This window comes from Phyllopteryx taeniolatus, chromosome 22 (assembly GCF_024500385.1).
Source record: "Phyllopteryx taeniolatus isolate TA_2022b chromosome 22, UOR_Ptae_1.2, whole genome shotgun sequence".
Classification (NCBI taxonomy): Eukaryota; Metazoa; Chordata; class Actinopteri; order Syngnathiformes; family Syngnathidae; genus Phyllopteryx; species Phyllopteryx taeniolatus.
The window spans coordinates 4,669,050-4,684,482 of NC_084523.1; the positions used below are offsets into that span (position 1 = coordinate 4,669,050).

The 15,433-nt window shown below is 40.6% G+C and overlaps 1 long non-coding RNA gene across 2 annotated transcripts in view; it reads right to left on the reverse strand.

Moving 5' to 3' along the window:
* The window catches only part of LOC133471840 (uncharacterized), a 31,369-nt gene extending 18,528 nt beyond the window's left edge, over positions 1 to 12,841 (reverse strand). Inside the window, exon 1 of one of the 2 annotated variants that reach the window (XR_009786378.1) lies at positions 12,514 to 12,841. This is a non-coding gene — a long non-coding RNA (uncharacterized LOC133471840). The remainder of the gene's footprint in view (positions 1 to 12,513) is intronic. The other variant, XR_009786379.1, reaches the window with a different exon arrangement.
* Positions 12,842 to 15,433: the final 2,592 nt, after the last annotated feature.

Below are 15,433 nucleotides of genomic sequence, written 5' to 3' on the forward strand. Positions count from 1 at the left end.
TGCAAATCGTGCTTCTTATTCATCCACATTCCCATGAACAATAACATAAAAGGTCGTCTTTTATAGAAGCTCAGCACTGTTTATTCTGTGAAATAATCATTATGACTGTGTAATATTGCCATACATATATTTAGCATAGCAAAGTTACAACATATTGGGGCTGAAACGATTTATTGAAAAACTCGAATAATTTGATTCCGAAAAAAGTCGACGCAAAATATCTCACAACAGGAAACTCTGCACTCTCATTCGCTGACTCCCACGTCACTCTCTTCCAGCCACACACACTGAAAGTCACAGATATTATCGTGTGGAACGTGAGGATGGAAGTGGACAGCAATAGAAAGGGCACCTCATATGCACATTTTGTTGTTTAATAATGCAAAATAAATTTCTATCAGAATAATCGATTATTTGATGGGATAATCGGGAGAACAATCGGTTCTAAAAATTAGTAAGTAACGACTTCTGTCTGTTGTGTGATCCACCTATGGGCGTTTTTACTGCCATTATAACTAAGAGGATCCTTTCATCATGTAATCCTTTTATTTTGTTGCTCTTGCTGGATTTTTCTGTCTTACTTTTCAGTCAAATTTGAGTCTGTTCGTATAATTTTTTGTGATATACATGCAATCCAGGGACCAAGTACTTAAAAAAAATGCCTTTTTTTAAAAACCTTTATTCAAATCTCACATTTTAAAAGGCAATTATTTTTCACTATGTGAGGATGGGAGTAAATATAGGGATCCAGTTTTTCTCCCCAATTTTTATTACATTTGAGTTCAAAAGTTAAAGATTGCAATCAACTGTAATTGCAATCCATTGATCAGTCCTTTTTTGAATTTGAATTTATTTCCACTTAGCAATCAAATTTGATGGGCTGAGGAATCAAGTTTGTTTTTTTTACTTATAATGTGTTTGATCATTTAGATTTTTTTATTAATGTATATGAATTATGTGATTTTTATTGGGGGATGGGGGTGGGGGTGCGGTATTGCCAACAGTTCGTTTAAAAAATTGGCAGTTCTCTTAGCTCAACTGTAATTGCAATGCAGTGATCCAGCATATATATATATATATTTTTTATATATATTTATAAGTAAAGTGTTTTTTAAAAGACCTGTAATTACAGGCTGCATCAGTGCGAGTAAATCCAGTGTTATGATGTGTCGTTACAGTGTTGGGGGCGGAGGGGTGGGTGCCTGAGGATTTACGGAAGCGCATGTCAGGACCTGCCGACACCGGGGCCGCGACGACGGTTGTAAAAGATTTCACGTAATGCCGTTCCTGGCCTTCAATACGGCAGATTGCGGCGCCTCTTCTGCAGTCTGGAGGGCTTCGGAAGAAAGGCGCTCAGTCACTGCAGGTGCTCCACACGCACACGCACACACACTCTTTCTAATGCAAATAAGAGCAAGCCTTTACTGTTTAGCCGCAAAAATCACATGTATGCAATTATTCAATTTTGCCCCTTCATCAGTGGTGGGAAGTACAAATACGTTGATAATGTACTTACTTTAAGTACAGTAATTGAAATGTCATCATTCTTTTCCATAAAAAAAACATTAAAAACATCTATTTCACGTTTTAATGAAGACAAACAGCACAGTATTGTTAAATATAAATCTAATACCATTTTAATAAATGTTCTCAAACGTTTTACTTCAAGTAGCACCTAAAGAATGACTTGGCTCTCCAAGTACTACCATCATGACCCACATTAAAATATGGTAGCTTAGTTGGCCTACTGTACATGAAAGCAAACAGTCCTTAAAGATTAAATGCAAATGTATTAATACAGTAAAATACAACTGAAAGTATTGAAACTTAAAAGTTAAATACAGCTGAACTGTACTGAGACAAGGATTCTTTTGCATACCACTAGAGGGAGCCCGTGTACCACTAGTGGTACCACACTGCGGATTCTTGCTTTTGGGTATTAACGACGACGGCAACAGATTCGGAGAAGCAAAATGTTTCCCATCCTCGGCCGTATTTAAGAGAATTTTTTGAAGGAAGTGAACAGTTTTACTTCACTTTAAGTACATTTCAGTCTGCACAGTTTTTAGTCAAAGTACAAGAGTTTTTTTTTTCTTTTTTTTTTTGCACCCAAGTTTCTGTGCTTCTACTCAAATACACTGTGTGAGTATTTGTTGCCACCCCTGCCCTTCATTAATATAAAATGAGATGAATGGTGACAAGCACACTGGGTGGCATCACTCCTCGCTTGACGCGGACTCTAATTGAAGTGAACAGCAGCTTGGCCCTCTCCTGCCGTGCCCGGCCTAATGCCATTAGAGGGGATCTGAGTCCATGACTGTGTGTGTGTGTGTGTGTGTGTGTGTGTGTGCGCGCGTGTGTGCATGCGCGTGTGTGTGTGTGTGCGTGTTGGGTTGATTCGTCACGCACCCACCTCACTATTTAATCAAACACTAATCCCCATTCACACCTCCAACAATATTAAATGTCAGCGCACACACATGCATGGAAAGCTGTTTGAGCATTTACTCCGTATCTTTGATTTCCAGCATAATTTCCATTTACAATACTAGTACCCTCTTTATCCTAACAGCTCACTATTAGAACGACGAGGGTGCACTAATCGAATGACACTGCACACGAGTCGGACAAGTTTGGCATGACAACTACGTTACTAGTGAAGCAAAACTGTGCATGAGTTGACATCTACTAGTACCACTTGTGAAGTGCTAGATGTGAACTAGTAGAATTTTATAATGTCACTGGTAGTACCACACAGTTATCAATTAGTGCAAAGTTTTGCCTCACCTGTCACATGAATTTGCCCGACCAGAAAGCCAAAGTTGGCTTACTGGTGGGGGAAAAGAGTCTACAAGTACATAGACCTTAAAATGGATATCAAGCATATGGACTCCATGCTCAAACGCATGCTCATGGCTCGTATCGTTGTAAACCATAATAAGAGTTAACCCCTCGTACATAAATCAAGCACGCACAGCCGAGGGGTAGATATTACCAAACTGAACCCTTCCCGTCAAGTGTGAATGAAACCACAATTACAATTACTGAAGAAACACACACACACACACACACACACACACACACACAGCACAGTCGGCGTTAATGCTATCAGTTACGCATGAGCCTGCAGGCTAATAAAACCTTGAAAGTCGCATGTTTTGATTTCCCAAAGCCTGGGGGCTGACTTAAAGGACACACACACACACACACACACACGCATACACAGAGGCTGACAACGCAAGCATTATGTAACCAACAGCCGTGAGTTGCCGTGGGAACAGGGAAGAAGTGAGGTGGTGGGAGGTGGAGGGACTGAGGCCAGAGGAAAAGACGAGAAGAATTGTATTAAAATGCATTTTTTTTTAAAAACGTCTGGTCACCTTGCCCACAATCGTCACATGCACACTCAGACACACACACACACACACAAACACACACAGTGGAAACGCACTTGGACACTCGATCAAGACATGACCACTATTTATACACAATGTACCGCCATATATGTAGGACACAATACAAGAGAATTGTACCCAATTGAACTGAATAGACAAACTCTAACCAAATACTGTTGCACTTGTGATGTAATATGACTTAATAGTTTTGAAAATAAATACAATTAAATCAATAGAACAATGTAATATGGAATAATATACATAGAATACAAGTGACTACAGTAAGTATGCTCTGTAACTGCAAATGATTACATTCACAAATATGTTTTAATGCAGTGCAGTACTAGTGTAAATCAATTTAATTGGTCAAATCAGTGATATATATTGGAATTAATATTTCATAATTGACTGACTTTAATGTTGATTATGTTATTGACTGTATATATGTGTATTTATTTTATCATGTAATTATTACTGTATTTGGTCTGTTTTATTATGTATTTCTGTTACCATTTTCTATAAAAATGCTACATTTATTTTTTATGTAATACATTATCTACTATATTAACTAGCCAATTTATTAGTATTATTGTGCCAGTGTACTTTATGTTCAAAGTATTAATTTTTCCAATGACAAATGTGTTTTCTTGTGTCTCTGTTGTATCAGCAAACAATTGCTAGAATATTAAATAAGTTCAGAAAAAAAGGAAGAAAATATTCTTTATCAAGTACAGTGTACTATTTTTAAATGTTTGTTTTTAAGTTAAAATGTGAAAAATATATGCAATTTTAATTAAATTAAAAAAAATTATAATATTTTTAAATATGCAGAGCGATTCAAACCCTAGTTTTGGGATGTTTACCAATAAACCATGATAAAAACAATTACAATAAAATGGATACAGTAAAATTCAAATTATAGTTAATACCATATTTCTGGTCATTTGCTCTGTAGTGTTCAAAATTTTAATACCGTATTGACTTTTTTTTTTTTAATTATTATTTTTTTTTTTTTTTGCTGTGTGCTGCCATTACAAAGGCTCGACATAATTAGATCAATATTTAAATTTGACCACGATTGAATATATCACTGTTGCCATTTTCTGTACATTTTGTGGGATCTTGCGCACATGAAAATTCACTCTGGTTGTTTTGCAGGTTACAGTTTTTAACTTCAAAAAGTATTATTGCTCATCATATTATTTATATTAAAAATCAAACTGGTTGGAATGCTTTTGATGTGTATTACTGATGTTTTGGATTTTATATTTCCTTTTGGTAGCATCATAATAATACCGATAATCATTTTGGTCATAATAATTGGGATAGGAAATTTCCATACCGATTCATCGCTACACTATTGTACATAGCAGAACTACATTTTTATGGCTTGTATTAGTTCCAAAAGAGCGGACATGACAATATGCTTGTCACTTTGAAAAAAGCCACAAAGACAAGTAATACCAAGAAAAGCCCCGCCAGAGTAATAACCAGAAATGAATAAATGCGCACGACACGCACAGCCGCCTCTCCATTGTCCCAAATCTCAGAAACTGGACTTTTTTTTCTGAGATAGTCGTGCCTTGTTCCGCTCTCGGAGGAAAGCGGAGGAAAGGGCTATAAGCGGCCAATTCCGAAAAAAAATCTAGGCCAGTTGCTCTGACGTTGGTTACCTGGCGCTGACGAAAGGAGTCGTGGTGTGGCTCAAAAGGATTTCTGGGGAATCAGAACCCAGTGGTGAAAGGTCAAGGCCAGCAAGATCTTCTCTCCTGGCTTAAACGCTATCAGAAGCACTGAACTACTGTACATTTACAACCTAAATTCCAATATTTAATTTCGATTCTCTTCATTTTGTAGCGTTTCTATTGGCTGCGCTGCTACTTTTTTTTTCGAAATGAAGCTCCTCAGCTCACTTTAAATCGGGACTGTTTCTTTCACCAGTCAGCCTCACAAGCTGCCCCGCAATAACATCTGCATCTGTCCATCCTCGCACACATCAATACATTTAATAATCATTATCGCGAGTGAGTCTGTGGTTCGGCGTGCGCAAATTTTTATTTTTTTAACGTTCTCCTTTGTTAGTCACCAAAGAACGAACTTATTTTCAGTTGAATGATAACAGTAGTCCTTGGGCGGCATCTGGTGGCATCATTGTATGTAGAAGTGAGTTGAGGAGTTTCATTTCGATGTAAGTAGGGATTTGCTGGCATCTATAGGTAATTACATCAGTTCTTCACAGATTTTTGATTTGTTTTTCGTGGCTTGGTTCCTATCCCTCACTAAAAGCGGACGTTTACTGGATTTTAAAAAATAATATATATCTACTGTATTGATTCTGACCTGCTCCAGATGATGCAACATGATAGCGGTGGTATTAAAAGATGGATGAAGTCGGGTAAGTCCCCACCGAAGGCCCAGCTACCACATGCACGGCCCACAATTGCAAGAACCTCGGTATCATCTGCCATTTCCTCCTACAGGGGAGAACCGGTCTGGCTGGTCTATTTGGTTCTGGTCACTTGGGAAACCGATGCCATGGAGAGCGAGTCACCGGACCCTCCCTTCCCCTCGCCTCCCCTCCCTTCTCCATGTGCTGGACAAACACAGATGACGGTCCAAAGAAACTCTTTCATGCAGGCAGGACACCGAAACGGATGTACAAACACTCAAAAGTCAACCGGAAAGCAAACAGAGACACTTCGGTAGCAGAGGTATTATAGACTACATTTGTGATGGTCTTGTACTTTGCATATGCCCTCGTTTTTCTCATTGCGTTTGGTATCGTGTATCAGACCCCAACAGTTTAATATAATTTCAAAATCATCTTTCAACCTTACCTTTTACAAGTGAAATGGTTTGCAGATTATTTGATTTCGATCAAATGCACTGAAAGCGTGCGCGTACACTCTCCGTATCTTCAACAACCCAGGCTAAACTTGGCTCCTCTCTGACATACGTACAAAGTTTGTCCCACGGTCGAGATGTATCACTTCAACATACTTCATTGACATGTCAGCTATGTCAGCTATGTCAGTTATTATACAAATCAACTGTGACTACCTTAGTCAGCATATATTATTCCACTAAACAGTAGCTTTTGCTTCTCTTTCTTTCAGTATCTGACACTACCATCATTACCTTACTATCATTACCTTATTTTTCAGATACTGTTCAAGCAGTCTACAAGTTCATCACTGTGCCCACCCCCTTCCCAACATTGACGGAAGAGTTTGAACTTTCTTTGCCCTCTGAAAATGACCCCCCTTCTTTGGTGACCTTCTGCACAAGTTAACGCGCTTAAGGAAAAAGGTCACCGCAGTCTCTGGGCCAAGGAAAAGGAACACTTCCCCTTGTCGACAAGTGGTTTTGAGTGTCATGTACAGACGCCAGACGGCATGGGAAACATGACGCACGCGAGCCCTTCTCTCTTTCTCTTGCTTTCTTGCTCTGTCTCTCTGTCTCTTTTCCCATCTCGGGCTGAACAAGACACTGGAGAATAGCACATAGCAGCGGCGGTTCATGCGACACTCCCCTGTGCCTTTGGCCTACTTAGCAACGCTGAAGCAATTTGTCCCTGCTCTAATATTATCCCCTTTCCGACCACGGCGTATCCCCGTCGCAACCTTTAACATCCCCACGTAGGCTCAACAGTCAAAGCTAGCATCGAGGCGAGCTGCTTCTACACACAAAAGTAGAGACCAGAGTGTCTAAGGGGGGGAAAGCGACTCTTCACACACGACACTACGTGTATTGTATGTTGCATGAGGAGGCATCATCAAAAACAAATTTCATCAGGCAATGGAGTACAGTGAACTGCCGCATATTCGCAGTACGGAATTCGCATGGCATGTCTATTTTAAAAAGATTGCTTTGGTGCCAAGGAACTATGGTGAAGTGAGGGGAGGAGCTTTATTTAGTCAAGCCAAAAAAAAGTGCTGTCTAAATAGCCAATTACAAACCGTTTTGGATGGGCGTCAATTACTCGCAGATTTTCGCTGTTCACAGTAGGGATTGGTCCCCGCACATCCAACATACTCACTGGAGCTCTGCTTACCTTTTTCGATTTGATATGATAGCAAAGCTGTAGCACCCGTGTGAGTGATGAGGGGATGTGAGTGTTTCTGCGTAATAGTGCCTGATAATGTCTCAGCTTGAAAGTGGCGCCGATTATATTATGTGCGGAGAAACTCGTGTGTTGGGTTGTCTTGTTATCTTTTTATGAGCCCGCAGATAACATAACAAGATTTACTTGGTTGTTTAATTTTACACTTGATGGGTGGGCAGCCACTCCAGTGACTGTTTGTACACAAAGCCGTCCATTTTCCATAATATATATTATATTGAAATAATTTGACAAAAATGTAAGTTTTGTTTAGTTTAATACCATTCAACGGCATCAAACTGACTCGACAGTTCACAAACAGCAGTGTATCAGCTTTGTGTTCTTCTGCTGCCCTATTATTTATTATGCAGCTTGGAGCCGGGCCACACTCTGCCTGCCGAGTCACCCTCCATCCTGCCGGCTGCGCAGGAATTGAATCTGCCACTGGAGAGTAGCCCCAATCCCGGTATAATGTATCAATACACCTCACAGAAGGCAGAGCACAAAGCCTCATTCAAGTCATCTATTGTATAAAGTTATCATTCCTTACATAAGAATAACTCCAACGTACAGGGCTGTGCACATTCCTGCCTCACTTGGGGTGTCATCATTATAGCACTTCCTCTTTATTCCATAGTAGGACATGGACAGATATTACACGCAATAAACTCACTGCCATGTACGGCGTGCTTACACAATATCAATCGCAGGTCATGCTGACTGACAACTGTGGACGAAATCGGATCCAAGGCTTAATTCAAATCCAATTTTGGCGCTAGACTCTAGATTCAATTGGAAGTGTGGTCACAAGATGTGTCTGTTTATCAATCAGGTGCATTGCATTGAAATTCAAAAGAAATATGGAATTGAATGGCTGTTCGGGCAGTCATTGGCCAGTCTACTTACAGTATATGGCAATTTTGAAAGGCATCAGTCAGCATTTATTGTTCTTTTGCACTTTGAGTTGAGTTTCTCTTGCATGACATCTGACTGTAGAAATGCTCCATCATTGACAATTGTTTACTATTCATGCAGTCACTGGCAGGGCTCTATGGCAATCATGATAGGCTTCAGGCAACATTAATTCTTCCACTGCCCTATTACTTGCGTTTCTCCTTAGATCCACCACCTCTGAATGTAGAACGCATATACAGGCACTGGCCGAGCTACCACTGATTGGTCCGTTTCAGTTTTCACGCAGACGTGAAGGAAGTATACTTTATTTGGCAAATATGTATCATGTCTATGAATGTCATCGCCTGTAAGAATCAACACATTTGTGGGGAATTATTACAGAAGTGTCAATTGCTGCATTTGTTGATGAAAGTTTCACAGCCAAGAAAGTTGGACCGGGCTCCAGTTGGGCAGGGAAGCGAGCCAGAGAGATGATGAGGTCACTGCGAATAGCAAACCCGGGAAAGTTTGGCTCCGAACTGGAACAGGCCAAGCTCTGAACAAACACAACCTTGTGTCGCTACTTTTATAGTGAGCGAGCGGGTAAACACATTTCATAATCGAATGCGCAGTTGGGGCCAAAGCGGCGCGGTCAGTGACTCATTTGGATGGCGCGTTTGCGCACTTGACCGTCACAACAAAACAAGCGGTCAGTGTTATTGTTTCTCTATCATGTTTTATCTTGCAAATGTTGTCCTGGCCCTTCCTGTCCTCGCTCTTTCTCCTTCTCCGCAGCATGTCTCCAACTCTCTCCCACCGCCGCCTTCCCTTTAAGGCTGCCTCCTGCGTCACTTCCCCTGCTGGTCGGCTGTCGTGTAAACACAAGCACACCCCAGCTCGCATTGTATTCACACGCACGCACACGCACGCTCCCTCGCTCTCGCAAGTCACATGGGAGGTGCTAATTATGACCACATAAACCCAGCGGAAATGCAACTTTCACAGCTGGCTGTTGAAGCTCCGCTCACATCGAGACACATAATAATAATAAAAAAAAATCTGCTGTCTCATTTACTTCAATTATTCAGCAAAAATACACTGGAGGAAAGGAATAATGGGCTACAAATATCAATGTGGGATGTGAGAAAGGGCTTGGTATTGTGATTCCGAGAGCGGATCGAAAGGCTCATTTATAATCGAATGAAACCCATCTATTTGTTGAAACAAGGCGAATGTAAACACCTGAGCGAGTCCACGCGCAGTGCGTGACGCACACGGGAAGCTCTGTCTTTTGTAAAGCGCATGCCGAAAACGGACAAAGAGGAACATGCGCAGGTCGTGTTGTTTCTACTTGCGAGTTGGAGCTAATCTGCGGTTCCCGGCCACAACATTAGATTGCACAATGCAATGCAATACAGGAGCTACGTATGTTTTTTTAACAGATTGGAGGTGCACTGCATCATACTGAGAGGTGTTGTTAATATTTTGGGTTGTAGGGTGACCACTAAACAAGATCCAGTCAGGATTAAGTAGATTCATGATCTCAGTCTGCATGTATTCTTCCATTTCCGTGTGACCCGGGTTGCTCTATATGTCACACCCACCTTTTTGGACAATCTCTGAATGTAGAAACGCTATACCGTCATTGACCAGGCTATATGGCAATTAGAACAGGCCTCAGTCGGCATGTATTGTTCCATTTCCCTGTGAGTCGCAGTTCTCTTTAGGTCCCACCAAACTTACTGATCACATACAGTCTTTGGTTGGGCTATATGGCCTTCATGACAGGCTTCAGTCAGCATTAATTCTTCCCTTGTCTTGTGACTTCGGTTTCTCTATAGCAGCGGTTCTCAAACTCAAAAGTAGTGTTCATTAAAAACAAGGTAGAGGTTTAATTCCTGAAAAGAATATCTAATATTATTGCAGGCCACTAACACAAACATCAACACTGTGCTTAAATTTAGGAGAACAAAAAACTGTATTTTAACAATGATTCTTTTAAAATGTATCGCACATAAAAGTGAAATAAAAAATGATACCTAAATAAATGCTTGGGAATAAACGGTTCTAAAGGATGAAATAGAAATGTATGGTACTTAAAAGTTCTAAATACAACTGAACTGTACTTAACAAATGTACTCGACTGGATTAAAAAAAAAAAAGCTTCAAGCCACTGCAACATTATGCACAGTTTGAACATTTAATTGAGTAATTCTTTTGCATACTGTGTACTAGTGCCAGACTTTGAGAATAACTTCTCGATCGGTACCGCCCTCTTGCTCGGTCTCTGAATGGAGAAATTATATTGGCACTCCATTGGTCGATTCACTGTTCATACGGTCACTGGGCATACTATATGACAATCCTCAGAGGCCTCGATGTAAAATATAAACACTGAATGGAAAGTATTGTGTTTATATATTATACTGTAACAATGACAAGAATAAACAGCTAAACAAAAAAGGCTACCTTTTAGATGAGATTTGGTTAAATAACTTCATTAGAGTGACAGATTTATTGGTTCTGAAGGCAAACACGGCAAGATTATTGCACGTTTCAATCGTCATGTGAGGAAGCCTCGCGGTCGTCACTGCTCGGACTTGTTTGGGCGCATTTTGTTGCTTTGTTTACAAGGGGGATCACGTAACACAACTGCTCCAGTCCAAGCATATTTTTCTTGATTACAAAAAGATGGAAAAAAAAAACACAAAAGTTTCTACTTTGAGGGAAGCATTGTTAGCATAAAATAGTAAGACGAAGAGCTCAACTAGTTCCTCATTCAACTCATGTTTGAATAATCGCGTCCAGAGCCTTGTCACTGTGGTTTGTTGACATAGCGAGACAAACACCATGGCTGCTTCTGGAACGTGCCCCAAGGGCTCTAGAAAAACCAAAATCTAATTAAATTCTACAGTAATACTGTAGAGATTAGAGTAAATGAATTCCATTCTTAAGACCTGTACAGTACTGTGCAAAACGATTATATATTTTGCTGTTTAAGCATTGGCCGTTTACAACTACAATTAAACGTACTGACCTCCACCAAGGCCAAAAAAATCGGCACATTTCCTTGATTGGTCATGGGAAAACTTATCTCTCCATAAGGGGGTGGAATTCCTCATACAACCACCAATGATTTACATTTCCTGACGCCAATAGAAAACCAATTCACGGACCATTAAATGCTGCCGTGTGTGGCCGCACATATCGCACATACCAGAAACAGCCACTGTATGTGGCCCGCGGAAGAAAATCATGTGCGTCTACTTCATGTTTCTTGCTCAAACCTGCAAGCATTTGTTTTGTTACTAAAACCGTTTTTAAAATTAACAGCTATAATTAAAAAAAATAATAATTGCTTGACTTCAGATTTCAAATCAAAACCATTTATATAGTTTCAGTCATGATGGCCCGCTGAGGGAAACCATAACAGCAATGTGGCCCATGACAAAATAAGATAAGATAAATCATTTCAAAAGTTTTTCCGCCATTAATGTGACCTATAACCTCTCAAACTCAATTTAAAAAAAAATGCTTTGGGGGGGCAGGGGGAGTAAAAATAAACAACTGATACTGTAGTTGCACAAGTGTGCACACCCTCTTATATCTGAGGATGACATTTGCCCTCATGTTAAATGGGTGTCAGCACACTCCTGCCACGAATTTAAGCGCCTCTGAAGAACCCCAAATAAACTTCAGCTGTTTTAGTAGGCTTTTGCTGGCTTTTTAAAAGTTCCATTCTATCTATTGATCTATCGATCTATCAATCGGATGTTTTCGGGATATTTCCAGTCGTGCCCGAGGTCGTCACGCTTGATGATCAAAACACGCTTTTTTTTTGTCCCCCCCGCCCCCCTCTCTCTCTCTCTCTCTCTACCCCCTTATTCCCACTTGTTTACTTCCATTTCGATGTGCGCAACAGCACCTGGAATGCGGACACTGGTGGCGGCGAACGAGAGAATGAACACGTAATCTCCCAGTGTGGGAGAACTCGTTCCTCAGGCTTTTACGCACAACCAAAAGCAAAGTAAAAGCCCACCGCGAATGTCTGCGCAAAGGCACCTGCGGCAGAAGCGCACAGCAGCTTGACGCACATCAGCGACGAGGAATAACTTCACTCACGCTCAAAAAGGCGCTGCTCCCGGGACCGCGATGTTTACCTCCGTCGAGTTGTTTTGAAAGCGCGTCGCAGCTGCTGGCAGGTGTATAATCGGCAAGTCCGAGTCCAGCGGTCCGGATCCTCTCTTTCCCCCTAGTCGTCAGATGACTTCGCGTGCCCCCCTCCCCCGAACCCAAGAAGAAGAAGTGGCCTCGCTCCCTCGCTACTGTGTTCCTGCCCGGTCATGATATCATGTCCATGTGACACGCTCGGGCCTCCGTCAATGGCAATTTAAAGGGGCCTCCCACGTGATGGCTTCTCGCGGATAAAAAAAAAAAAACAACGGGGGGGGGGGGGCGTTTAAAAAAATAGAAAGAAAGAAAGAAAAGGAAAAGTAACTCATATAGTATCTGGGGCGTACTTTTACCAGAAAGATGATGACGACCGTGTGATGATGTCACCGGTAGCCATTGTAAAGATATGACGCTGTAGACATGATGATGATGATGACTGCAGCGATTGGATTGGAATAGGATGGCGATGATCACTTGTTGTAAAGACAACATGGTAGTTGAATGTTATAATAGTGTTATAATCATACTATCCTCCTCCTCCTACTAAAAATAATAATAATGCATGATAACAATTTGTATTCTTATTCTTATTATTAAAAACCTCCACATTTCTCTTAACAAAATGTTCCATTAATTTGGGACATTTTTCACTTTTGTCTAGACAATCACATGGTAATCCGTGGCAATGATGCCTTGTCATGGACAATATGTCATATTTCCATTCATGAGTACAGTACATATATTCAAGTATGTCGTCAAAAAAACCTCAGATTGTGTCCTGCACATTAACGTGTCACAACAGGTTCATAAATCACAAATGTTCTCCCCCGGCTGCCATGTTAGCCTCCTCTGCTGGGCAAAAATGTAACAGTGCTGTCACTGCATCTCCCTCAAAGATTGTTTTCCCCTGATGGTTCATGTTAAAAAATATATATATATATATATAAATCTTGTGAAGTTGCATTCTGTAGTTATTATAACTCATCAGTAATATGCATACAGTATACTGCACTACTGTTTTGCTCAGGTTCCAGAAGTCTCATTATAAAACACATGACACAGTACTACATACATGGTAAACAATGAATGCTTTTATCTCACATAAATAGCATGACTTTACTGCAATACACTGTAAAGAGATATTAATGAGCAGCATGACATATTTACTAAGGATCAATTTTCCAAACAATAAAAGAATTGAACAAGATGCGACATAGAATTGCAAGGCCAGATCGGATTAAAGTGATGCAAAACGGACACTACAATAGAACGTTTATTTAATGTACACGAGGAGGTCTGGGCACGCCTCCGAGAAGAAGTGGTGCAGGGGTGGGGGGGAGTCGACCGATGAGGGAGATGAGTCGCATCTCAGCGTACAATAAGATGATGGAGAGGGGAGCCATTTAACGGGAATAGAGATTATTAGTCACCGGATGATGCATCCGCAGTGTTTGGGTCCACCGACTCGATGTTTCGTGAAGAGCTGAGATCACCCTGAAAGCTGCTTTGGAAAACTTTTTTTTACTGAAAAGCAAAACTGTAGGCACGTGTGGTGAATTTAAACAAGAGAGGGCACCACAAGGATGACAAGACATTGCATCGACAGTACATATATACAAAGTCTACACACCCCTGCTCAAATGACAGCTTTTTGTGATATAAAACAATGAGACCAAGAGAAATCATTTCCAAACTTTTATCACCATTAATGTGACCTACAACCTGCAGCTCTTAATTGAAAAAAAGAACCTTTTTAGAGAGGAGAAGTACAAATAAACAGCTCCGTTCATGTGGTTGGACAAGTATGCACATCCTCTTTTATAACTGGGAATGTGGCTGTGTTCAGAATTTACCATGATGACTCATGTTAAATGAGAGTTACAACATACTTGCTACCATTTATAGTGCCTCTGATTAATCCCAAAAAAGTTCAGCTGTTTCAGATGTTCTAGTCGGCTTTTTGTGAGATTCATTTGCTTTCTCGCGGAAGCCTTAGCTAGTTAAATAGATAGTAAGTAGGTAGGTAGATAGGTAGGTATACTAATTTACACTCAATTACCGCCCCCGCGCTCCCCCCCCCCCCCCCCCCCCCCCCCAAAAAAAAGGGAAAAAAAAGCCAATTTCACCCTTAAGAGTGCATGATCACATCCAATTTGTGGACTGTGTGAAATGATCTAAGATTTTCAAATACTAACCAACAGAATTGTTATTCTTTTCTGTTTTTATTGATGTACGTTTCATGCAATGTTAATCTAATGAGCTCAGGATGCGATAATTTCTATGTTTAATCACTTCTGTGAGTGTTCAACCCTTAGTTTGACAAAATGACAGCCAATGAGACGTGGGTCGTTACTGTGTGCTAACTTTTCACACAGCCAAACGTCGATGACGTTTGTTTGTCGCCGCCATATTTGTCAGGGCAAGATTGCTCTGTGTGAATGTCTGTCGTGCGTTTTTTTTGTTTGTTTTTGTATTAAAGCCCTACCACGTCTCAAAAAAATTCAACTTAACTCCGATGTGTATTTATTATATGAATCTATTATAATGTGTGATCATATAGGAAATGAATTCTTAACGTGTGTGTAATAAAGTCATTTTACTGTGAACGGTAGAGTTGAAAACATGAATTTGTTCTTGTTTGGGCGGTTGTTTAGGAGACTCTAATATAAATTAAATATGAGAAAAATGATCGGAAATTTGGTGTTCTGTTGCATATTATTTGAACCAAAAAAGGTGCACCCTAGGTGTGAATGTGAGTGCGAATGGTCGTTTGTTTCCATGTGCCCTGCGATTGGCTGGCGACCAGTTCAAGGTGTACCCCGCCTCTCGCTCCAGCACGCCCGCGACCCTTGTGAGGAGAAAGCGGTAT